This window comes from Rhinolophus sinicus, chromosome 16 (genome assembly GCF_057876585.1).
Source record: "Rhinolophus sinicus isolate RSI-liver-muscle chromosome 16, RSI-T2T, whole genome shotgun sequence".
NCBI lineage: Eukaryota > Metazoa > Chordata > Mammalia > Chiroptera > Rhinolophidae > Rhinolophus > Rhinolophus sinicus.
Window position 1 is genome coordinate 97,563,882 of NC_142516.1, and position 27,698 is coordinate 97,591,579.

Here is a 27,698-nt window from a genome sequence, read left to right on the forward strand (position 1 = left end):
TCCCAGGCAGCTCTTGGGGAAGAAAAGGGTTATATAAAGGCTCTAGCAAATCGGAAGTTTTCATTCTTTTGTTAGGATGGGTCCCTTGTTCATTAAAAAATACAGAGGCACTATTTTCTGTTAATTACAGCTTCCCGGGGAGCAAGGAAGGCTAATAACAACCTACCAGTATTTTGAGATAAGGAAAGCTTATCTTTGGGAATCGTGCTGCTGCTGCTGGCTGCCTGTGGAGGAGTGCCCACGTACAGTGAAAGCTCCGTCTCACCACTTAGAAGTGTCAACTCCATAAGAACCGACAGGATGTTCTATTGGAATGAAGTTCACAATTATGAGTGTGCAATAATGTTGGCTAACTCTAGGTCCCACCAAGCCCAAAGCTAAAACAGAAATCTTCATCTGTGTTATAAAATCAACACACTAACATAATATTTCACATGGACCGTCCCCAGCAAGCTAACTAGAGGTCATTGTGAGGAGAAAGAACACATCCTCTCATGGGACATAGATTTGCAATGACCAGAAAAACATGTGCCTGTTCCTTTCATGTCCACCTGCTACAACGTGCCACAAAAAGAGGAGCGGTATTGGGTGAAGGGGAAAAAAAAGGAAAAAAAGTCAAAATACTCAAATTAAACCGCTTCAAAATCCAAATGTTAAGATTTGAGCCATGAGATGAATACTCTTGGCTTAGAGTTTGGTGTTCTATCATCTCCAGCCTGTGCTGGGACAGTCGCTTGAAGCAGTTAATCATGGATGTAAGTAAGAGAAACGGGCAGCACCTCACTCAAAGAAGAAAGAAAGTGGAGCAGAGAAACCCACGTTCAACTTCTGGTTCTGGTTGTATATCCAATTCCAAGCCCAGGAAAATCTCGAGGTCTCTCTCGGTCTCAGTTTTTGTTTGATTGTTGTTTTTTTTTTGTTTGTTTGTTTGTATTCCTGTAAAGTGAGGAAGTTGAACTAGTACAGGAACAGAAAAGTAAATACCTGCAAAGGCTTGGGATGCAGTTCACTGGGTCAGGGCTAAGGGGAGGTGGATAGCATGCTTGTGTTTCAGAGAGTAGCTATTAGCCCTGCAGTAACTGATCCTAAATGGAATGCAGGCTGAATTATGCTGATTCTTCTAACTAAAAAAAAAAAAAAAAACCAAAAACACCTAGAAATTCAGATTTTTATGTGAAATCTCCTGATTTGTTTATATGGACAACTTATTCAAATTGTTTAAACATGGATGCCAAACAAAATCTACCAGGCTGGTCAACTTGGCCCTACAAGTTTAAGTTTGTGACTTATGGACTAGATGATCTTGAGTCTTATTCTGCTGGGAAATAAGCCATCCAGGGAGATTAGTCTCTAAAAGAAACTGTCCTTCAGGATGCTTAGCAGTCAAGATAGGACTTCAAAAAGAGGCTGCCTACTGAATTTTGTGATAAATTCAGGGACCCTTACTTCCCCATGTCATAGTGGTGACCTCATGATCGGTGACCTCAAGTGGCCCGTCTTCCATGGAAAGCACGAGTGTGGAATCCATGGGATTATAAGCATTCTGAGAATCTGATGGCTGTAAAAAGGCAGGAAAACCCACACAGGGGAGAAAAGACAAGATTGTCCCAGTAATATGAAAGCCAACCAATGCGGTGCTGCCAGGCTTATCTCAAGAAGGAAATATTGAAAGTAAAAGCAAAAGTTCCAGTGGGGCTTACAATAAGTAGCTAAACTCTGGAATGGGGCGGGGGGGAAGGTTTAGTGAGTTGCTGACTAAAAGAGAGATGTTGGGATGGAGTGAAGTAGAGATGCATGCAAAACAAAGTTGATGAATTCTCTTCTTGGCCAATATGCAAAACTGAAATTAAGAAGACCCGGTCCTCATGGTCTGAGCAGTCAGACCAGTGCAATCCTTCCTGAGCCACTGGATAAGCTCTGACTGGGTGGAGAATCCCACTTTGACTCATCCTCGTTCAGGGACGAGAGTGCTGACTCATCCAGGACCCAGGCCTGAGTCCTGCCAACATGCTCATTAAATATTTGCCCTGGCTCATGGGCCCTGCCTGGCAAGACCGGGCCAAAGACTGAGATGGTTAGTCAAGGCCTCCGACCTTTCAAGACTCAACTCCAATCTGAGTGATTTCATTCTGAAAAGTTCCCTCACTCAGGCTGCTTTTCTTATAGAGTATACTTTATTTTGCTCTATCTCTTAATATAGTACTTAAATTGAATTTTGATTTTTTCTCTACTTGTCTGTCTCCCTCATTAAACTATAAATTGGTTGAAGTATCTCTCTCTCTCTCTCTCTCTCTCTCTCTCTCTCTCTCTCTCTCACACACACACACACACACACACACATACATTTTTCTTTATTTCTAGAATCTAGCATAGTCCATGCTTGGCATTGTAAGGAATTTAGTAAACAATGGTTGACTGGATTAGTAAATAGACAGAAAGTTAATAACTAGAAGTAACGTGTGCATTATAGCTGTGAAATTAAAGTGATGAGGCGAATCTTGGAAGAAAATTAGGTTTGGATGTGTTTTTCTGAGAGGCTTATATTTTCTCAAACCTATAGTTAATATTTTTCAATTTCATGCTATTGTGGATTTTTAGTTTGCATTTATTCAATATAATGTTCTAGTAAATATTACAATATTTGCTGCCCTTGCCATAATACTTTCTTATTTATGTTTCCTATGACCTTCTATAGAAATGTTTTGATCAATGATGAGTGTACAGCTGAGAGTTAGTACAAATTGGCCACGTTCAAATCGCATGTTGTTCTCAAAATGCAACAGAGGGAAAATGAAGGTAATTCATTCACTTAGTTCTGAGCAGTCACATGGTAACCAGGGACAGCAGCCGCACACACTGCTACCAGGGTGCAGGGGACCAAGGCGTATTGTGAATAGAAATCGTTATTTTATATATAGCTTTGGAACTAATTAAATTTTAACATAAGATTTAAAAATAAAAAATAACCAAAATTTCAACTAAATTAATTTCAACTACAAGATTCTATGACTATTTAAGAAATTGACGAATACAAAGAAATGAAGGAATGAAGGGAAGGCAATGTAGGTGATTGCTTTGTTATTTATGGCTGCATAACAACTACCCCAAAAAATAGTGGCTTAAAACACCTATTTTATTATCTCCATGGTTCTCTAAATTGACTGAGCCCAACTGGGTGATTCTCCCGCTGCTCCCTGTGATATCACCTAACCTGCAGTTTTCTGGGGTCAGATAATTAGCTCTGTCTTTTGGTAATAGGCATCCTAACAGGTCTGAGGTGGCATCTCACTGTGGGTTTGATTTGCATTTCCCTGATGATTAGTGATGTGGAGTACCTTTTCATGTACCTGTTGGCCATTTGTATGTCTTCTTTTGGAAAAAAAAGAAAATCTATGTAGGTTATTTGCCCATTTTAAATTTGGTTATTTTTTGTTTGTTTTTTTCCTACTGAGTTGATACTTGTGAATGTGAGCCCCGTTGGCTTTGAGAGGTGGGTGTTTTCGGTCCCCATCCCTCAATGGGAGCCCTAAAGTCAGGGTGCTAAATGTGTGGTCCAAACACTTTGTTCCTCAAGAAATTAGGAGTTGGGGGTTCCCTCTCAATTATATGTTATTCTGTCATGGGTGGGGTTTATGGTAAGAGTGTGTCTCAGCCTTTCCTCCCTGTTTCAATGTGGGTATTTTCTCATTCACCTGATTTTAGTCACTCAGCCAGTTTTTGGATTTCTCTCAGAGAGAATTGCTCCTTGTGTAACTCTACAATCAGGGCATCCGTGAGAGGAGGGCGGTTCAGGAGCCTCCTACATCGCCATCGTGGTGCCTCTCCTCAGCACTTTTCCATCCGTATTTTACAGTGATTATTCTCTTGGGGTAGACCATGAGCATTGGGGGACTGGGGTAGCAGGAATGGGCTTGGGGAGGTAAATGGGTAGTCAATCAGTATTACAATTAAAGATGGAACCCAGATATGTTTATTTTAGAAATGCTTCTAACTCTGGCATTTCTAAAATAAACATGTCTGGGTTCCATCTTTAATTGGCTAAATCTATTGTTGGGGGAGTACAAGACGGATGGAAATAAGGAGATGCATTTTGACAAGAGCTCTGTAGCAGGTATGATGCACATATGTTCCCCTGTTGAGATAAGAATCCTGAAAGAGATAAAATAATAAAATTCATTTTAAAAAACCTAGAAATTATAAAACAAAAATAAGTAGAACTGAAACATAAGCAGATGTATGTGAAAAAGAACCCATTAGATATGCTTGAAACAAACAGAAAAGTCTTTAAAAACTTGGACCTGCCTCTAATCAAAGGGAGAATTAGTGAAGTCTTGAAAAGAACCGAACAGGCAGTTAAATAATTTAAAGGGAAAATAGCTGAGAATTCTCCAGAACTGAACAGAGACGTTCTTATACTCAAGTGACGTAAAGTGCCTAGCAGGATAAATAAGAATAAACCCATACCTGACATAAAATCTTGGGTTTAAATCTGGACTCTCTCATCTAACGGTATCATCTGTCTCACATCACTGTTTTAACTGCTCTAAGCTTCTATTTCTCCATTATTAAAGTAGTGGTAATAGTACCTGCCCGTGGCAATTTCTGAAAAGGAACACAAATTCTTTGACACTCCTCTTATCAAAAGGTGAGGTCGATATCCCCTACTCTGAAATCTGAGTGGGCTGTGACTCCTTCAGCCAGTGTGGCATAATCCGTGCTGTGTGAGTCCTGAGGCTGGGTCATGAAGACTCCTGCAGCTTCTGTCTGGTTTCTTGAATATTTGCTTCTAGATGCCTTTTGGTAGGACACTACCACCTCTTGGAACCCAGTTGCCATTCTCTCAAGAGAACGTGTCACATGGGGAGCTATGTATAGGTGTTCCCATTAACAATCCCAGCTGATCCCAGCTTTTAAATCAGCCCAGCTCAAGTGCCAGACATGGGTTAAGAAGCTTCCCACTGAAATCAAATCCAATCCAATCCAATCCCAGCTGTTTACGTCACTCCTAGCTGAGGCTCCAGGCATTGTGAAAAACAGCTACCCTGCTATGCAGGATGAAATTCCTGCATAATAAAATGGTTGTTGTTTGATGCCACTAAGTTTGGGACAATTTGTTATGAAGAAATAGATATTCACAACACTACATTGCAGAGATGTGGTAAGGATTAAATGATATAACGTATATAACAACCTGGCACACAACTGTGTTCAACAAATATTGGTTTCAAGGTACACACAGAACATCTAGATACCGTGTTTCCCCGAAAATAAGACCTAGCTGGACAATCAGCTCTAATGCGTCTTTTGGAGCAAAAATTAATATAAGACCCGGTCTTATTTTACTATAATATGAGACTGGGTCTTATTTTACTATAAGACCGGGTCTAATATAATATAACATAAGACAGGATCTTATATTAATTTTTGCTCCAAAAGACGCATTAGAGCTGATTGTCCGACTACGTCTTATTTTTGGGGAAACACGGTAGATGTCTCAAATTGTAGTAATAATAGTAGTAGAAGAAGTGATGGTGGTGGTGGTGGTGAAAGTAGTAGTAACAGTAGTAGAAGTACTAATAGTAGTTGTAGTAATAATACCCACTGACATTTCCAAGTCCATCTGATATGCCCAGTACTGTTTTAAGTGCTTTACATGCATTTGGCTCATAAAACCCTCATAATAAACCCATGAGGAAAGCACTATGAGTGTCATTGTTTTTCTGAGGAGGACACTCAGTCCCAGAAAGAGAGGTTAAGTCTCCTGCACAAGTCCCACAGCCAGCAAGTCGATGGACTGGGTTTCAAGCCCAGGCGATCTGACGGTTGCCCCCGCTCTGCTCTTAGCCACGTTGTCCAGCAGAGAAGAGTGAGCCAGACTGACATGGGGACTGGGAGCCACTGACCCCCAAAGACTTGGCAGTGAATTTTCTCAGCAGTGGGTAGACAGTGATAAGACAAGAGAGGCAAGTGCGGGCCCAGAGATATCCAACTAGTACAACAAAGGGCTACGAAAACGGAGCAAGAGTACTCCGAAAGGGGAAAAGCTGCTGCGTGGCAGGAGTCCAAGGAGGGGCAGCCTTGGAAAGGAATCTGGAAGCACATCCAGGCTTCTCCTGGGGGGCCCAGTCTTCAGGGGCGGGAGAAGTGCAGTACCCCACCCAGGAGTTTGACCGGATGCTAACGGCATAGAACTGAGTAGAACTAAACCTGTAGCTGAAACATGAAAACTGCTGATGTATCCAATTAACATCTCTCATTAAAGGCCAGCATCCTTCCTCCATAGCGAGCTCTCAAGTTTATTTACAGCAAGGAGAAAACTAATTGTTTCTAAAAAGTGTAATCTTCCCTGTTAAAGCCCAAGACATAACAGACACAGAAAAGCCACTTCCCTCACCCTGGAAAGTTCCACACGAAGATACAATGAGCTGCACTGACAAGTAACCACACTCACACTCCCTCCAGAAATTAGCTGCACAGACTGAGTCATGTGGTTGGAAATAAAAGGATGTTATTCTCTTTTTATGTATCTTAGTAAGGACCGTGTTGGTAACTCGATACCTTCATCTATAAAGAGCTAATTGAAAGAGCAACAATGAGCTATAAATGGTGGTGAAATTCGGAAGGAAATTTGGGCCATGGAGGGGAGGGTGGAACTTGCACCTGGTACATGGCAGACATATTACCAGGTAAGGACTTCGAGTGAGATTTGTGGATTTGAGACTGCCAGAAGTTAGATACAGGTAGAATATGATTTGAAAACAGAAAAGTTGTTTTGAACTGAAAGTAGTCCAGGCCTACCTATTGCTTTTACTTTTTTCTCTTTAAATATTAACAATCTAGCGGACTGAACATTCGGTTTAAACATGGTCTTTGAGGTCAGTGACCCGGCAATGCAGTGGTCTCAGACCTTCCCCTGGGGACTGTCCTGTCTTCCCAGGCATTCTCCGCTTCAGAAATCGTCAACTCCCAGCTTTTCTGTCTCCCTGAACAGCTCGTTAGCTATCACAAGAAGGTAGATTTTTGTCTGCAGGCTGCCAGGACAAAGAAAATGTTTAGATCCCCCCTCAGCACATCAGGTCACATTAGCTCTGAGAGTTGTTGCCATGACTGCCTCGCATTCAGCAGCCTGTGTGGAGCCTGCTCTCACGTGTTTTCAAGCCTTTGTGTTGGGGGGCGGGGATGGTTGAGGGATGTTGTAGAGTTGGGGAGACATGAGTTTTTATCCTTGTGTGGGCAAGTTTTTTCACCTCTCCAAGCCTTGATTTCCTGATGAGCAAGACAAGATAATAACATCTACCTCAGGGGGCTTTGTATGGATTTAACACAATGATATAAGTGTCTAGCACAATGCCCGGCAAAGCGAGGGGACTCGGTAAATTGTAGCTGTTCCTAAATTCTTGTCTGGCTCTGCTCATTCTACTCTTCTCTTTCTTCCTTTATCAACCTTCCTTTCCTCTTCCCCCTTTCTTCATCAAAGTACAGACTTCTCATTGTCCCTCCTTGAAACAAATAAGCAATGCGTGACTAATTAGAATAATTCCATAATAGTAGAGAAGTCCTATCAGTACCTAAGGGAGCGTCAGCCATCTCTTCTCATGACACCCCTTCAGTGACCCCAGCTAAACTCAGTCCTGGGCTGAGGAGATGGAGAGATTCTGTGATTAGTGTGTCCCCCCAGCTGTAGGCCTGAAGGGTGAGCCTCACTGGTGTCCCATGCCTGGGACACACAGCTCTTATGTCGTTGAAACACCTTTAATGATCCCTGCCTGCCTTTTGACTCGTGAGCAGCTGAGAGAGTTTGGGTGTCCTTCTCTCTGTATTTGCCTCCCTGGACTCAGGCTCACCCAGTGAGCCCTGCTCCACCTCGCGAAGCTGTAGTGGGTTTCCGTGGGCTCCTTAGTGCGTCTTCACATGGCTGGCCACTAAGACAAAGGAGCAAGGGGCAGGTTGCCAGCATTTCTTTCTCATTGTCTAAGGAACCAAGAATAGGTATACTGGGCCAGACCCAGCGGGATCCCACTTGGAGAAATAGCTGCTCCCAGATGTATAGAACAATGAAAACCCCTTGTAGGTCTTTAACCAACGTGGTCTATCCTACGTGACTCTGAAACTCTTGTTTTCCTATTACAGGGAGTGGTGATTAGGAACATGTGTTCGTAAATCCAAAAGCTATTTCCCATAGTTTTGAATTAAGAAAATTAGAAAACTATGGGTACCATGGATTCTTCCATTGGGATGGTCACAGCCGCACCCAGCAATTTCTGAAATCAGTGTTAGGATATTTGATTCTCGTTTTCGCTTTCAACATTATAGCTGTCAGTTAAAAATGTTTATCCCAGGCATTATATGTTCCACATGTTCTATACAGTTTGCTCTCTAGGAAAATTCCAATTTATGTGAACTTATTAGTCACTGGTGTAATCAGCCCAAAATATATCAATACACTGATGGCTCAAGGGCTCTTCCGTGTTTTTAATTTTCATGTAGGACTGAGTTCCTCAGGAACTTGTCATACTCTTATTCAGTTCATTGTAATTGAGATTTAATGCAGAGTTTAAAAAACGGATTTTTGACATCTTGGTCTGAAGTGTAACTGAAACAGGAAAAGTGCCTGGTCTACAATTCAGAATTACATTTATTTATTCAAAAAAATGAATATAGCTTTTATACTTTACACTTTTCCCTCAGTGGTGAATAAATATTTCTCTCTCTCTCTCATATTTTGTGTGTGTGTCTTAAATGTATACCAGGTACTGTTCAAAGTGCTTTATAAATATTAAGTTTTTTAATCCTAATGATTATCTCCATTAGCTGTTACTGTTATTGCCCCCATCTTACAAATGGGAAACTGAGGCACACAGAGATGAAATAACTTACCCATTTAGCTGCCTGGATAGACCCTTGCTCCTGTCTATTTCAGTTTTCTTCTTACTCATTGTCATTATTCAGACCCTACCTTTCAGCATAATTCATTCCCATCAAAAGATGGCCCTCACACGTAAGGTATCATGCGTTCACTATCAAGGAAGCATGAACTTTGAGCTGTCCTGATCCATTTCATAAGATCCTCTGGTGACCAAAAATGAGTATTTGCAAGACACCCGGGTGCTGGAAGAGAACCAAGCCAAGGGGCTCACGTGGTCCAAACTCGCAGCCTCTGAAGTCCTGTGTGCTCACCCACTGAGCACGAGTGTGTCGTACGGCCACGTGTGTGTCCTCGCCCATAGCATAGTTTGAGGTGATTTCTCTCCACATAAGTACCTGTCTAACCCCAAGTCACTTGTTCCCTCCTGTGCTTTGTAACTCAGCTCCAGGGCTACCTGTTCGCACTCAGCCTTGCCTGTGTAGGAGTGGGCTCCCTCGGCTCCATTCGCCAGTGTGGCGAGCACTTCCAGGCAGCCTGCCTGTGCGAGATGAGAACATGGTCCTTGCCTGGGGTTTCTGTTACTGCTCAGGGAAACAACCTTTCTAGCCCTTTAAAGCCCGCTCCTGCCTAATTTCCAGTCCAAATCCAGTAAGAAAAGAAAGCCGTATAAATATGGAATTGAAGTTCTAGAACCACTGGGCTGTTCGAACCCCGTATGACCCTGATTATTTAATCTAATCTGTTTCTAGATGATGGGACACTTAAAAACACCAGCCCTAAAAAGATGAGATTTTATCCTACTGGAAATGGTTTTTATGTGCGGGCAGGGGGCACACTGAGAAAACTGTCTTCTCAGTTTTGATGTGAACCTTAAATTGCTCTAAACAATTTTTTAAATACACACACACACACACACACACGCTCACACACACTCACACTCACACACACACTCACACTCACACACACACACTCACACACACTCACACACACACACACACAATGCTTGGTGACCAATGTGGCGGGAATGGAGGGAGTAGAAGAAGCTTTCTAGAAAATAAGCCAAAGAAATAATGTGGGGAAAGAAGTGTGTGGGGGGAGGTTCTTAGAAAAGGAGTTTCCTCAATTGTCCTGTGGCAGACATCTTTTATGTTTGCTGGGCGGAAGCTCAGTCTTCTCTTGATCTCACTTTGACTCATTTATCAGATCTCAATATGAACGTGAACTCCTCTGATCCCCCTGTGGATTAACGCCCGAGTCATGCACTCATCACATCCCGTACTTCTTCCTAACACTTAGCACGAATAAAATGAAACAATCAACTTGGAGATCGTTTGCTTAATGTCTGCCTTCCTCCAAGACAAATGAGCTCCAAAAGGGCCAGGGCTGTCTTTTCATGCTCATCACTGTTCCCCAAGGTCTAGCCCCCTGCCTGGGGTTTCTGAAGAAGTACTTGTCAAAAGAACATTGAGTTCAGTAGATGTGATATAGGGATCTGACGAACCCCCAAATGATATAGGGATCTGGTCCCCCAAATGATATAGGATTTTCGTGTCTGGTGCCCAGAGATCTTGATCTTACTTACGTACCCAAAGAATGAGAACGCAGACTTGGAAGGAGAGGTAGAGGAGCAAAGATTTTTATTAAAGCGAAAGTACAGCTCTTTTGAGAGAGGAGGTACCTGAAATTGGGATGCCCACTGGCTAAGGCAAAAGGCTCTTACTTTTATACTTTTTGTGTATGCTTGGGGAAGGGAGCGGGCGCCTTCTAATGGAGTCTGTCTATCAGATTTACTCTGTTTGTCCAGCCTGAAGGGATTTACGAAATAACCCGTTTATCCCCAGAGGCAATTACATTGTTGCCCTGGAGAGAATGAGTCATTTCAGAACCTTGAGTTCCAAGATACGGCTGTCTTTGTTTATTCTACCGGGGACTTCCCTGTTTACCTAACAACATGCCAGCTATCCTGTCTCAGATGGAAGGGGAAAAAAATGTAGCTATTAACTATGTCTTCAGCTGATTTTTACACTAGGATATTAGGAATTAGCTCCTCTTTCCCCTATCTCATGAACACACCTGGCCCTGAATGAGTACGTAAGTAAAATCAGTCCTTATTTTTCCTTACAAGGTGTTCCCGCTATGTCATTGGCTTCTTCTCAGGCTAAGCTTGCCTCTGCAGTGGTCAACAACCCACGTTAAAGCTAAGTCGTGTGTGGTTACCACTTCATGACGTTGGAGATCCAGACACCACAGAAAAATGTAGCCATTTTACATCCGTTTATTGGCTCAATTCTAGCTTTTACAAATCTACATATCCTTTATGGCTTTCTCTCATCAAACTCTGCCTGATGCAATGTTTATAAACAGTAAGCAACCACACCAACCTTTTATACTTCAAGAACCTTTAATTATAGAGTCCTTACATCAAAGAGACATCCTACTGATAATTTTTTTCTCCTATGTTTAGGAACATGTCTAGAAAACCAAGTTTCTTATGTTATTCTGAACAACTATTAGAGAACAATTTGAGGAATGTCTAATTACAAAGGTCTGGCAAAGATAATTTTGTGATATGTAGAGTTTCCTTTTTTACGCTGTTTTTTGTTTGTTTTTTTCTCTCAAAAATCTGAATAGTTTAGATTAAGCAATTAATTGCTATGATAACATTTAATCTGATAATTCTACAAATGCAGTTGCCTATGGAATATTGTTTGTTTTCATGGTCAGAAACTCAGTCTGTGTTTTGATATGTACTTTACAATTTATTCTGAAGGTTTTCTGTTTTTTTGTCTTGTTTTTCAAATCATATTTGCTCAGTTTTGCAAAGGTCGTATGGCCAAGGAAGATTTTGACTATGGCATTTTGGAGCCTGGAAAGATTTTAGTTACTCTCTTTAAGGAGGAAAGTAACCTTGTTCCCTGTTCAGAGGAATTTATGAGATTATTAAAAATTCACCAGGCTTTATGAAATTCTTTTTATTTTCTTCCATATATCTAAGGCCTTGCATTCAGAGAGAACAAATTCACATAATTTCATAAGAAAAAGAAATTAATATCTGATATAATAAATGATTGCCATTTAGTATTTTCTGCCATATTATCTTTTCAGTGGAGACCTGAAGGAACAGGCATGAAAGGTGTGGATTTGGGTATGAAAAGAGGTAAAGCCACTCATAAACATGTGACACCTCCCAACCACAAGAACAAAAATATCCAGTCACATACACACTCAAGTTTGTTTCCTAGAAAAAAAGTAAATTCCGATCTTTCATGGTTCTGGAAGTGTGTGTATCTCTACTCTGATATAGCTATTGTCTGTCTCTTCAGAAAAGCTGGAAAACAAATCTCATTAGGCAGATTAGAGGTGAGAGAGGGGTGGGAAGGCACCTTTCACTGAATGACGGAAGGAAAGGGGAGTCTATTCAGTCAAGTTCCATTGGAAGACGACCCTCTGTATATTTGGAGCACATATTTTCTGTATGCTTCAAATAAGTATATTTTATGGATGTTAGGAGGTGAGTGCTGAGGAGGAAAAATGGATGGGAGAGTAATTCTATGTACCAGCTCTGCTAGACTGTTTATGATCTCAGAGATTTTCCCAGTGGGAGCCATTTCTGGTCTTACATATTTCAAAATATGTATATTTAAAGCGTCACATATTCCCTGCAGCACAGCTTGCAACAGGAAGTGTCCCTTAAATTGAAGCTTTTCACTTCTGACACCAGAAATTGTTAAAACCCTTGCAGCTGCCTGCGTGTAATGATGCGTTCCACTGCCCTGGCTCCGTGGGTGATAACACGTGTCACCCACACTCAGCTCTGCTTTGCCCAAGGAAACATTCGTTCAGACATTTTCCTTATTTTTCATAAAGAACCCATAAAGCTGCCTTGACCATACAATAAAGAGATGTTCAAAAGCCAAGAAAATGATATGGAAATTGCATTCCTTTTTTTTCCCCTCTTTTTTCTGCAATTTTTCAAGCCTCTTCTCAATGCCCACCACCCTGAGCCACTTTCTTGAATTATCTCATGTAAGAATGCTTTGTCCTGGCTTTGAATATTATTCATCAAAAAGGGACCATTTTCAAAAGAGGGAGAAATAAATATTCTCCTAGCATAAGATAGGTACTTTTGAAAAGTAAAAGACACTGGGTTTTTACATACGAGTTTGCTTCATATTTTAGACTCCTTCTTAAAGTAAGTTCAAGAGACCGACCTTGGCTTAATTTCCACACCAGCAGCTTAATAGTCTGCCCAACAGCCTTTAAGCAACAAGAGTATTGAGGAGACCACCTAGCCCTGGAGACTCACATCTGAGAAGATTCTTGTGAAAAATCGCATTTACTTTGCTTGCAAGTGAATGTTATTAGGCCTCCAACGCTTTGTTGTCCAGTGATTTTGACGCTTTATAATTGTTGACAGTGTGTGTATGTAATATATGTGTGTGTAATTGGTACTTACAGATACACTATGTATGTAATATACAGAGTTATTATATGCTATTTCCACTAGGCTTTTTCTGTTTAACCTGCCTTTTTTGTTTTGTTTTACTTTTCGCTTTCTTTTGGTTTTGCTATTGTGATGTCTCAGAATATGAAGAATGTCCATCAATTCATTAAAGGACAACGTGGTACACAACCGAATTATCCAAACAGTGTGTGAGGCCCTATGACAAGTATATAGATATTGGGTGGTGGTGGAAAAAGCACTGGGTTTGGCATCAAATAGAAACAGATTTGAACAGAACCTTAACCCTTTTCTTGTTCTAGGGGCAATTTGTTTAACCTCTATAAGCCTTAGTTGATTTATTTACGAAATATAGCTAACAATTCTACCTATAACATAGGGTTACAAAAATTGGAACTAATATTTCTCAAATACCCAGCATAGTGGTTGCCTCGTGTGCAGTAACTAAAATAGTAGTTTGACGTAATAGTGATAATCAGACAGTCCAACACTAAGTATTGCAGGATTGAGTAAACATACTTGTATGTGAAAGAGCCACAGCTCGTGAGTGGCTCACCCAAACTCTGATCTTTCATGTGCTTGAGGTACAAGACAATGTCTGCCCACCATAGGAGGGCAGATTGGACCCTCAGCAGCTGTGACATGCACTGCAGCTGGCAAGTGGTAGAGTGTTTGTGAATGGCAGAAACCAGTCATGGTACCTGCTGGTTTGCAAGCTCAGAAGAAGGCATGTTGGTCCCCGGGTAGCCTCAGTCTACGCCTCCAAGAACTCAGTTCCAGTAGCATATTTTTTTTTAATTTAATTTTCAATTGCAGTTGACATACCATATTATATTAGTTTCAGTTGTGCAACATAGTGGTTAGACATTTATATCTTACAAAGTGATCACCCTGCTGTCTGATACCAATCTGATACCATACATAGTTATCACAATATTATTGACTATATTCTCTATACTGTACTTTACATCCTCGTGACTATTTTTGTAACTGGCAATTTGTACTTCTTAATCCCTTTATCTTTTTCACCCATCTGCCCAAACCACCTCCCATCTGCAACCATCAATTTGTTCTCTGTATCTATGAGTTTGTTTCTGTTTTGTTTGTTCATTTGTTTTCTAGATTCCACGTATAAGTGAAATCATATAGTATTTGTCTTTCTCTGTCTGACTTATTTCGCTCAGCATAATACCCTCTAAGTCCATCCATACTGTTGCAAACGGCAATATTTCATTCTTTTTTATGGCTGAGTAATACTCCATTGTGGTATATATGTACCACTTCTTTATCCGTTCATCTATCAATGGACACTTAGGTTGTTTCCATGCCTTGGCTGCCATGAACAAAGGGGTGATACATCTTTTCGATTTCTTCAGTAAATACCCAGAGGAAAACAGTGTGGAGGTTCCTCAAAAAAATAAAAATAGAACTACCATATGACTCAGCAATTCCAAAAGCACATTCTTAAACATCTGATTTCTCCAGAGAGCCTCCTTTATTACCTCCTAGAAGTGTCTGACTTTACATGCCCCAGTGCTGGACAAATGCCCCCAATCTTCCATCATATCTTCCTCCATCATGCACAAGGCACTTACACCAATTGTTCTCAGCCATTACATTGGGCATCCAACAAGCTGGAGATGGATTCTAAAGTCAAATAGCACCTCTGGATAAATGCCAGTACCTGGGTGGCCTACGGGGTTAAGGCATGCTGAATGTCACCTTAGGTCTTACTGCGAATGAAGCGGAAATATACATCAACCAACCACTCAATCCATACCCCCATCCAGATGCACCAGGAGCAGTCGGTGCCAAGTGTGAGCATTCCCTCCCATTCCACATCCTCACAGTCTTGACCCGGTGCTTATCAATGGGATCCAACGTGCCTCCCACTCCTGTCCGTGGGTCCTGCACCATCTACCCTGGTGACCCTCTAAGGCTTCAGCTAAACCACAGACTGCTTAGCTAGGGCTGTGGTAAGCATCCTAAGTCTATCGGATTTTCCCAGGGGATGGATTCCATATTCTGGTCTCTCCTCACTGACTAGAGTCTGACTGTGAATGCACTGATATCCTAGACCCACAGCCTAATATTTATTTTATTGTCCACAGTCTCTGTGTTTATGTACTAGATTAGAATTCCTAGTATTGACACTTCCTAAAATTCTATTTGCTCTTCGGATATTATTTTATCCTGAGCTTCAACTCCATCTTACAGAGCTCTGTCATTGCAGGTGGGTTTATTCCCCCAGTGCAGGCACCTCCCTTTAGTGAGCAGGGCCTTTCCTGACCTTGGCCTTCCCATTGGCCCACAGGCCCTGCCTCTCCCCAGTACGCCTGAACCTGTCTTATTATGACACTGGGCAAGTTACATATCTCTTGAACCAGCTGTGGATAATTCTAATCACACCATCATCACATGTATAACATTTGGCTGACAAACTCCAGGGCGTTTTCCCTAACCATCAGGACTTCACATCTTTAATGAGTTAAGTCTCCATCAGCAAATGATTCCATAGCACATTTTGCATGTCCCTCTCACTGCATTTCTTCTTTGTGTTGTCATCATTTATAAGTCATTCCTCTTAGAGTATGAATTCCTAGGTGCAGGCACAGTGTTTAATCATCTTTCCATCTCCTGCTCTAATACACAGTAGGCACTCAATAAATGTTCATTAAACAAATGGATGGATAAGGTGCAAATTCTGTAATTCTAGAATCTGTTAAACAACTCTTTTAATTCTGAAGTCAATAAAATGCCAAAAGGTCAGGGAAGGGAGTACATAACACTTTGTTGCTATTAAGAATGCTTTTTCCATAACAATGAGTTGTTGCTGTCTCATATTATTTATTTTAACAACAAAAGTAGATACAGCTGTCATTTACTGAGCACTTGCAGTTAGCCATGCAATGTGCTGAGGGCTTATATCCATCGGTTCAGTTAGTCCTCCTGCACATCCTGTGTCATCTCTACTTTAAGGAACAGGAGAGTTTGTTTTCTGTCCATGCCTGGGAACCAGAGTTTATTGAGTGAAAGGGAAACATTCTCTAAGAACCATTGGTAGAACTTTTGCAGTTGATCCTTTGATCAGGGCTCAATCCCAGAGCACACTAAACTTGTACTGTTCTCTCTTCCTGTATCAGAAGCAAACAGAATGGAGAGATGCAACCAAGACATGGCTCTGGTTTTCTAACTTGACTGCCGAGTATGTTATATTCAGTATTTATATATGTTATGTGTTATATCTATTACTAGCATGTTATAGCTAAAGCTATTATACTTGGACTTTAGTTGGCTATTCAGGGACAGATGGATTTTCCATCTCTTCCTTTGGTCTAGCTGGCATCGGGCACCTTTGAGCGGTATTACCGGAACCCCAGTGTTTTTCCTTGAATTCACCTGCCTGTGCACAGTGGCCCAAAGAAATGCATGAGCAGGACTTTGCAGTATAGAAAGAAAAAAAATAATTTAATATTGAACTGGCCAAGATGGACATGGGAAGCTGGTGCTCAAAACAAATGGGCTCCCCAATGGCATGTAGGTTACAGATTGTATGGGGCAAAATCACAAGACACCGTGGGTTATGGGTTGGGTTCCTGCTGGGAGCTGATTGGTCAGAGATGAAGTAAGGGTGAGGAATCATTTCTTTAGGTCTTGAGGACAGCTCTGAGGTCTGCTCTGGCATCCCTCTGTCTGGTCTCATGGGCAACTACCCAGGGGGTCATTCCACCCCAGGGCTCAGGATCTGAAATGTAATTTAGGTCAAGATGTTAGCTTTAGCGGCCAGAGGTCCAGACCTTGTGACTGTTAGGTCGGGGCTCCTGTCTTCTGCTGCCTCTGAGGGTTGCTGATTATCTGGGGGAAAGGCTGGGTGGGTCTCTGAGGGGTGTAGAGAGATAAATATGTGATTTCTAGAGCTAGGATGTAGAACTGAATTTAATCAAAGTCATAAGGAGCCTCGGTTTTAGTGGTGCCCACACGAGGGCCCAGGAAATAAGAGGACATCCATCCATTTGTCTGGGTCGACCATGGCAACTGATACATACTGTAGACAGGGCCACCCTCAAGTTACAGTCTGCTGCAGGACCTGGAAGACTGATTTCCCTAATGTGGACGGCAAATAATCTGGTCCTTAACTTTGATCTGAATACACTTTACAACATGGGATTCAGAATCTTTAGACCAAATGTAGTATATACTAACTCTTAGATCTCAGACCCAGAGCCCTTATTCAGTTTTCTACCAGGGAGAAGTGACATCTTAGAAAATAAAATATAAGTTGCCAGGAATAACTTCAGTAATACATGCTTTCACATTAGTATAAATGTAGCAAATTGACTCTTTAATTTTGAATTTGATTGTGAAACTACACTTACACACAAAATCCATAAAGAATGTAAAATCAAGCTGTGTCTAGGCTGGAAAGATTCTAGTGACATCATCCTTCCCCCGATGGCCGCCAGGTCAGGGAGCTCCTGTGAAGATGTGGAATGAGGTGGACCAGTGTTGGGCAAACAAACGTTATTTGCTGTTATTTGGATTTTGTTTAATGAAATGCTTAGATAGCTTTGCTAATGTCGAAGAATGGCAACCTTGTTCCCCTGAAGAAGCTTTTCACACAGCAGACCCAGAAACTTCTCCGCAGAGCGTTCGCTCTAGAGAGTGGGGCAGAGCGCGCAGACTCAGATGAATGCCTTCCACTCACCTTCTCAAATTAAATACCTGGGCTCTTTAGCGCTAGGGAAAGCCCCATACCCCAACCTTGTAATCTTTGCTCCTCATTTTGTACATTTCCTGCCCAAAGGATTAGACTTTAAATTGGAGAATCTGTGCCTCTTTACTCTCTTAGTACTTGTAACCCACCTATCAGTTTACATGTGGAAAGGGCCTCAACTATAACAGTGAAAATGAAAGAAAAATGTATCCATGTTACAACACTAATAATAATGCCACATCAAAATACCTCACATGCCACTGGGCAAGCTTCAGTAGTCACCACCTGTCGTGCCTGGGGGCCTCTGGTCCCGCTCCCCACATAAGAACGCAGGACATGGTGAGGCCAAAAAGGAACACCCTCGGAGCCATAGGTAGGGGAGTCATACCACTATGTTCTCTCCAGCCGTTGTGCGAGACACACGCAGTAGTAGCCACACGATCCGCAGTCCGCCATTCACCTCTCTGCCTGCCAACCAACCAACCAATCAGCGCAGCCCCGCAGTTACATCAGTGGCCAATTGGCTAACCGGTTACAGCTGATGGCCAACCAATCACAGTTGATGGTCATTCACTACCTGAGCCAGCACCTCCCCACGGGAGGCCAACCTGCTCTCTGGGACTCTGTCCCCACATCACCTATAGTCAAAATTTAAATCACGTATATAGTGTTTGGCCTACAATCTGTAATGAACAAGAGTTGCTAAAACCCTTTTCCCACCCCCCTCCCACCACTTATTACCAGCGATCATCACCCAAAATCCATGAAGAGCACTAAGTGCATCTTCATTTTCCCCAGTAACTTTGTTTTCTGATTAAAGGAAGCCAAAACGCTAACAGTCTGGTTTACCCAAGTCTAAATGTGCTGTGTAAGCAAATTTAATGAATTTATCCATCTGTGTGGGCACGCTTTCTTACATATGAAAAACAATAGGCTAAAACATATTCATTCAAACACACTGCAATTGTCTTTCAGTTGGAATAAAAATTTGGCCCAGCATATAAAAGCTATATTAAAAGAATTAGTTCTGTGATAAATAACTTGAACAAATGAAACTGCCCATTGTTAATAAAACTATGAAGGAGACAGATTCAAAATGGAGGGAGATTTGTATTCTCTCTGCAACACAGCAACGGCAATGTTTTAAACAAGATAACACAATTTCCTCCCCCTCAATAAACAGCTATCAGTTCATGAGTCACTCTGTAAACATTCAACAACTGGGCTCATAAATACCATACACCATCTGTTGACCAAATTTATGAAATCCTTGCCAATGTTGTTTCAGGTCTAAAATTTTCTCCTTTTATTTTTTTCTCCCCTGGAACAAAACCGAGAAGGTAACATGCTTGCATAGACTTGTAGAATTTTATAACAGGGACAAAAACAAACTAAAACATCTTTGTGATAATTCATTCTCAGCAATTGTATTAGTAACTTTTTTTGATAAAGTATAATGATTATGCTTTTCTAAAGGAAAAACTCGTAAATCTTTTTAGCCCCAGTTTAACCAAAATTATTCTTTATCTGAGGCAACTCCAGATAATTCACTTAGAATTACCAAGATTTTATATGTGTGTGTGTGTATGTACATGTACCTAATACATAATTGTATGTTATATATTACATATATGCTTCCAGAAATCTCACAGATTTTATTTGAATTACCAACATTTATTTGATCATAAAGTAAAACTTTTAATAATCGTGCTGAGCACATATGTTCCAATAATGTTATCATTCAAAGGGAGTAAGTATATTTGGAAGTTTTTCTTTTTCCATTTTTGTACTAAGGTATAATTTACATACAGTAAAAGTCACTCATTTTAGCACACAGTTTCTGTGAGTTTTGACAAACATACATAGCCATGTCACCACCACCGCGATCAAGATATGAAATGGTTCTATCATCCCCCCCCCCAATACTCCTTGTACTTTGTAGTCAACCCCCTCCCCACCCTCAGCATCTAGCAACAGCTGATGTGTTTCCTGTCCTTGTACGTTTGCCTTTGAAATAATGTTGTAATTGCTGTCTTACAGTATTCAGTCCTTTGAGTCTGGCTTCCTTCACTTAGAAAAATTCCTTTAAGATTCATCCATGTTGCTGAATGAATCAATAGTTGATTCCTTTTTACTGGTGAGTAGTCTTCCACTGTAGAAATGTACCACCGTCTGTATTTGGGTTGTTTTCTGTTTGGTGTAATTACAAAAAAAGGTGCTAGAAAATATTGATATACAAGTTATTGTGTGAACATAGGTTTTCATTTCTCTCAGAGGTAAGTATTTGAGAGCAGGAATGCTGGGTCGTGTGGTAAGTATATACATAAGTTTATAAGAAACTGCCAAACTGTTTTTCAAAAGCGCTAAACCATTTTCCAGTCCCACCAGCAAAGTGTGAGAATTTCAGTTGCTCTAAGTCTTCACAACAAGTGGTATTATCATTGAGATTCTGTATTTTTCATAAAAATATTCATGACTCCATATGCTACTAATTGAAGGTCTGATTTTGAATGAAGTCCAATTTATCTGTCTTTTTCCCTTTGGTATCATATCTAAGAAACAATTGTCTAACCCACAGTCATAAAGATTGCTCCTGTGTTTTCTACGGAGAGTTTTATAGTTTTAGTTCTTATATTTAGTTCTATGAGTCATTCCTTATCCATCTTTATTTATTAATTTATTTAGGAAGCCACACACACATTGTTCCTGCATTTCTTGTTATCCAAATTGGAATTTGCTTATTGGAATGCTCAGACACACCTGTTTAATAATGACATATGGTTCATCAAGAAAGTGAAAAGATACTCCACGGAATGGGAAAAAATATCTACAATTTATATGTGATAAGGAACTTGTATCTAGACAATATAAAGGACTCTTAAACTCAACAGTAAAAAACAATTTCATTTATAAATAGGCAAAAGATTTGAGCAAACATTTCTCCAGAGAAGATATATAAATGGCCAGTAAGCCCATTAGTCATGACAGAGATACAAATGTAAAACACAATGAGATACCACTTCACACCCACTAGGAAGATTAAAATAAAAGGATAGACAATAACAAGTAGTCGTGAGGGTGTGGAGAAATTGGAACCCTCACACATTGTTGGTGGGATTGTGAAATGGTGCAGCCATTTTGGAAAAACAGTTTTGCAATTCCTTTATTTATATATTTAGGAAGCTACACATAATGTTTCTGCATTTTTCATTATCCAAGTTAGAGTTTGCTTATTGGGATGGTCAGGCACACCTTTTTAATGATGACATGTAGTTCAATTCACTACCAATTTACTTCTGCTTCTAGAGTATCATCGATCTTGTCAAGAGGAAAAGCAAGCTAGAAATACAAATCCTCAAATGATTGCTTTTTTTCCTTCACAAAACATTCTTTCAAATAAAGCACTATTCTCCTCTTTTTCTCCTAGATTTTGAAAACAGCGAAAATTATATATGGTTAAAAAGATCACTATTTATTATATTTCTATCCTACAGTAGCTTAAGGATCTCTGGCAATTGAAATACGGAGTTATAAAATTCGAGTACTGAATAGTTTAACCCTTTTATGTCCCTAAAACTGAAAGAGGAACTGCAAATATAAAGTATTGAAACGTACTCATACTATTCAAGACATCACATGGTTTTGCACGAAATGCATGGAAAATTGTCTCTTTTTTCTCTTTCACTTATTGCTTTGCCAGAGCTCTAGCTAATTATTACTTTTTCCCCCATTTCCCTATTGAAAATGATGACACTGATACTTATTTTCTCCTTATCTTAAGGGAGTAATGCTGTGTTTGCAAAGCATAAGCATGTTTTGCCTCAGAATTTCTAGAAAGGAACAGTGTGGGGAGCTCAGAGTGTCCCTGGTGCAGGGAGGAATGTTCAAATGTGTGTGGTACCTATACTGATAAGTAAACAGCAGACTAAGTTTTTAGGAGCAGCAGAAATATCTGGGAACATTATGCTACAGCGGAGGTAGTTAATCAACTTCTCTGTCCTACCCATCAACACAGAATCTGCTTTGAACTAAGCATTTAGGACCATCACAAAATCTTGCTTTTTGTGTGACGTTTTGCAAATTGGCAAATCATTGCTCCAATACTATGACTCCTATTTTCTCAACTCCTAAGGAATTGCTCTTAGCACTGTGATTGAAAAATGTGTCTTTTAAGGAAAAACGTCTTAGTCATTCTCTAGAAGATGAATATACACCACAGCATGGCAAGATCTACAATTTATTGTATGATACGAAAAAGTATATGTGTATACATATTTATACATATAAAATATGTATATTTTATGCAAAACAATATATCAATATTTATTTATACCTTTGAACAAATGGTGAAATGATCCATTTTAGGACTGATTTGATTAACTAAAGAAACTAGAAGACTGAAAAACTCTAAATTGTTATTATTGTGTTTTTATATTGCTTTTTTTATTTTCAAGCAGTTGAAGCCATAATGACAGAGAGATTACATCTCATGAATCAAGAAAGTGACAATATAGCTAGGTGCATGAGTGAAGTAGGTGTTTATGACTTTTACACACAATGTCATTTTATAATCTAATAGAAAACTTGCTGGGCTACGTACTTTAGATCTGAAAAGTCCTCGGAATTACTTTGGGGGAGTGTTGCTGTGAACAGCACGAAGCAGAATGTTTTCTCACATCAAGCCTATCTTGTAGTAGTCATGAGGTCCATGTTAGGTCAGCTGCGGGCATGGTCAAAGAGGCCAGGAGCCAAGTCATACCCCTCTGCCAAGTCAGACCCCTCCTCGCATCATGGAAACTGGGGCCCCTGGCGTTTCCCAGAAAAGGCAGCAGACCCTGGTGCGATAAACAACTCCGGATGCAGCCGCTCACGCACGATCTGCGTTGGGGGGCCTGCTCATCTGCCACCTCACTCAGCCAACCCCCACCCCAAAAATCGCATATATGCCTCCCTCACTCTGCCCTGGGCATGACTTCACCAGTGCCCCGTCTGCCGACTGGTGAACCTCGCCCGGAAGCACAGAAGAAAGCACTCACTTTTCTCAACCCGCCTGACTCTCTTTGCCTTATTATCTCGCCGCAAGCCTTACAGTCCATAGAAAGAGCAAAAGAAGAAAACTATTCTAACGAACACATTTCACGCAGGTCAGGAAGATGGCTTAATATAAAACTGTGTGTGGAAAACACAGGGGGTTCTGTTCTTTCCCCATCCCTAAAAATGAGTGGGCTTGTTTTGGAAAGTACAAGTCTTCTTGGTAATTCTGGGGACCTGAATTTATTTTCTGCTCTAACTCCTGAGAAATATTATTGAGACTTCATTTTTAAATATTTTGACTATTTTCAAATATCAAGTGTAGTTTCATAAGCATTTAATTATTTACTACTTACCTTGTTTAATGTCGAAGTTTCCATTGCAGTTTGGTTTTAGTCTCACCTTTTTGAAGTCTGTCACCCTTTGGTGCCATGGTTCGTTCTCTCTCTGATGTGTATTTATTTATGCGTTAGAGAAAATCGGAGTTGTATATCTCCGGGTACAAAAGGAGGAGTGTTTCTTGTCCTTTCAGCCCTCTCTGTCCTCATTTTCTGTTACCCAAGGAGCAAGCCATCAAAAATTAATGTTGAGCGATGACAAGTATTTTGCCTATTTAAGTCAGTAGCAGAAATAATAATTTTTTCATGAAATTTGTACTTCCATACATGTCAATTATTCATGAAGTGCCAGTTTGGGTAAAAGTCAGCTCAGTGATAGATTTGAGTCAGTACCAGCACATTTGCTACGGCAAACTGCAGTACTGTGGTAGACTGCGACATCTAGCCATGCAGTTATAACGTGCCTCTACTCCTTCACTCTTCAATTCAAATTCTTAAGGTTTGTAAGTTAAAATTTTAGAGAGAACCAATTGTTTTCTAAACCAGAATTGATCCTTAGTATTGAATTATCAAAGATGGTAACCCCTAAGGACCAACCAAGAAAGAAGAATGGTGTTCCGCCAGAGGGTTAGTTAACTTTTATTTTCCATGTCCCAAGCAGGGACAGAAATCCCAGAGCAAGCACCCACTCAGCCCTCCAGACGCACATCTATCCACACTCTCAGAAACAAGGGAAGAGGGTAACCATGAAATAGTGGGTATGTTCCTGTGGCTCCAGGGAACACTGAGGTGACAGCCATTCATACTGTCCTCCAGAGGATCCCCTCTACTCAGCATACTCCCATTTGTCTCAAGGTAGCAAACATCCCACATAAACCTAACTTTATCCATGGCCTGAGCCCCTGAAAGGAAAGGAGCTGCCATTAAAAGTCATAAGATGTGTTCATTCCTTTCCAAGCAATATAGAGATAAGTTGAATCTCTTTGATCTGTCTCCAGTGAGATACCTTTAAGCAGCCCAGAATTAGAATGATCAGGAACTAGTAAGAAAATAATTCAGTAAGGCAGTTCTAACCAAGCCTTATTGGATGGTGCAGATGAAAAGTTGCAATCTGAAACACTCAAAGGAAAGTTCAAGTGGTTGAAAGAGGGGGGAATAATGAGAGAAAGTCAGGTACTGATTTTCAACTTGATGGACATGAAGAAAGAGTGTGGAAAAACCTGTGCAGTTCAACAGATGAGATAGGAGTGGGGGTTGTCATAAAATATTTCAAAATACAGAAATATTCTGTGTGAAATTCATGCAAACCAAGTTTAAGTAACTAAAGTGGCATCTCTTCTGTCAGTGTCTCTTATCTTAGTGCTTATTTTCTGTTATTACTTTAGGGAAAATTGCCATGAAATGGAATTTTCCAAATTGTCATATTATGACCTTCTGAGTCACACTTGGGGATAAATCTCAAAGGAAAAAAAAAACTGAAAAAAAAAAAGTTATTCTAATGCCTTGGTTTGTCTTTCACTCAATTTATATCGTCTTCTGGGAATAAAAGTAGATAGCTCAAAGGACTTGGTCTTTTTTCTCAGTACATCTAAGAGGTCAAAGACATGTTGGATATCACTAGAAAAGTAATCTAAATTAAACATGTTTCCACTTCAATATAAAACCATGATTCAACATCCCTGCACCTGAAGGTCGATCCAGAGACAGCCCAGAAAAGGACAGTTATAGGAAGTCAACAGGGCAGAAAGCCATATGCAAAACAAAACCTTGTGATTTAGCTTAGAAAGACATGACTAACCTCACTACAGCCACAAATGGTAATTTGAGGGGTGGGGGGTGGGAGGCAACATTTTTTTAAACTTTTGTTTATTTTAAGTGTGTTTTTCCAGGACCCATCAGCTCCAAGTCAAGTAGTTGTTTCAATCTAGTTGAGGGTGCAGCTCACAGTGGCCCATGTGGGGATTGAACCAGCAACCTTGTTGTTAAGAGCACCGCGTTCTAACCAACTGAGCTAACCGGCTGCCCCCAAGAGTCTTAATAGTATGTCCAACATGGAACTGGGGTTTTGAGGTTAACCTAAGAACAGCATACTTGTAGGAAAACAAGAGCAATTCTCAAACAATTTTCTTAATCCTGTTTAACTATCAAATTTATGCAATTAATAATTGTCTGAATATGAAATTGCACCACTGTCATTTGAGCCATAAAGAAATACCTTACGGTCTAACCCAACCCAAACGCCATCATCAACTGTGTTTCTCTGAAAATAAGACCAAACCAGAAAATAAACTGTAGCTTGATTTTTCAGGATGCTCATAATACAAAAGAAGCCCTAATGCGTCTTTTGGAGCAAAAATTATTATAAGACCCGGTCTTATTTTCGGGGCAATACGGTAGGGCTTATTTTATACTATGAGCATCCTGAAAAATCATACTAGGGCTTATTTTCCGGTTAGGTCTTATTTTCGGGGAAACACAGAATTTTGTCTCTACAGAATGTTCTTGAACTGAGAAGAATGCCAACTGAAAGAGAAGCAAGTGGGCCCTTAAAATCTCCGTGTCTCTAAAACAAATGTCCTAAGCTCCTGATCTGGGAATCTGTATATTCTTCTGAACTATTCAGGAAGTTCTGAGTGTTTCATTAGAAGGAAGATGTTTGCATCTCATATTGTAGCTGGTGATGAGAAAGAAAGAAAATGAGTGACAAGTAACAAAGCAGACAGCTAGGACTTGACAGAGGGACAAGAACAATACAAAGAATGTGTCAGAAAAAGATATTTTCAGAAGTTATCACTAGAAAGAAATACTGTCAATAAACATTCATTGACTGACTTTGATACACAAAGCACAGGGTGTTTCGGAAAAGGCCTTTTAATTGGGCTGTGAGAGAAGCAAAGTAAATCAAGGAAGAGAAAAAGACAAGGTAAATCTGCAGACCTGATGTTTTTCATTCACTGATGAAGGAGTTTAGATAGATCATCTTAAGCTTCCTTGCCAGTTAAAGCTTTGTGATTCTTAAAGCATCATGCAGGGTAGAGTAATCCCATTGGGTAACCTCGTCATCTAACAGAGGGTTCCCAAACCAAAGAATCTTCTAGTCAAGCTTACTACTTAGAAAAAATAAGCCTGGACTCAAACTCAATTGGGAAGCCTCAAATTTGTCTGTCTGTTGTCTTACAATCTGCATGCAAAGTAGTTTTGGTATTCTAAATAAATGGTCTCTGAAAAAAGTTGGCCAATTATTTTTAAAAATTTGACAAGCATTCTAAGGATACATGTTCATTTATAAATTATATCCATTACTACTTTTTGCTGTAATTATGAATATATAAACCATGTACAAAAGTAGAAAGTAAAAGGATTTGATAGATAACTCTAAAAATGTGGAAAACAAAACTTAAAACATAATCCCATTTAAATTATGCTAAAGAAGAGAAAATACTTAGGTATAAACTTAACAAAATATATACAGGATATGTGTGCTGAAAGTTACAAAATGCTGATAAAAGAAACCAAAGAAGAGATAAATAAACAGAGAAACATACAATGTTTATAGAGTGGAAGATTCAACGTAGAAAAGGTGTCGTTCTCCCCAAATGGACTAGAGGTTTAATAGAATTCCTGTCAATTCCAGCAAAGTTTTCTATAGACACAGACAAGTGAATTCTTAATTTTTTATGGAAAGGCACAGGATCCAGAATAGCTAAAACAATTTTGAAAAGAAAAATAAGTTTGAGGGAATCATTCTGTCAGACATTAAGACTTACTATGTAGCTAGCATAATGAAGAGAATGTGGTAATTGGAGAAACAGTCATATAGATCAGTGGAACGGAATAGAGAAGACAGAAACAGACCCACAAAAAGATGTTCAACTAATTGTTTACAAAAGCAATGCCGTGTATGATGGATAACCCTTTCAATAAGTGGTGCTGGAGCAACTAGATATCCAAAGGAAAAGAAAATGAATCTATACCTATACCTCATACCTTATGAAAAAATTAACTCAAAATAAATCATGGACTTAAATGTAAAACTATAAAGCTTCTAGAAAACAGCATACGAGAAAATCTACAGAACCTAGGGCTAGGTGAAGATTTCCTAGGCTTGATATTAAAAGCACAGTTCATAGAGGGGAAATTGATAACTGGACCTAATCGAAATTAAATTTTTTACTCTATGAAGCTCATGAGAAGAGGGTGAAAAGATAAGCTACAACTGGGAGAAAATATTTACAAATCACATATGCAAGAAAGGACTTGTATCTAGGATACACAGGACTTTCAAAG

At 40.1% G+C, this 27,698-nt stretch overlaps 1 long non-coding RNA gene across 1 annotated transcript in view; it reads left to right on the forward strand.

The window, feature by feature from the left end:
* Positions 1-27,698, forward strand: part of LOC141571071 (uncharacterized) — a 188,200-nt gene that overhangs the window by 68,897 nt on the left and 91,605 nt on the right. The window lies entirely within an intron of this gene.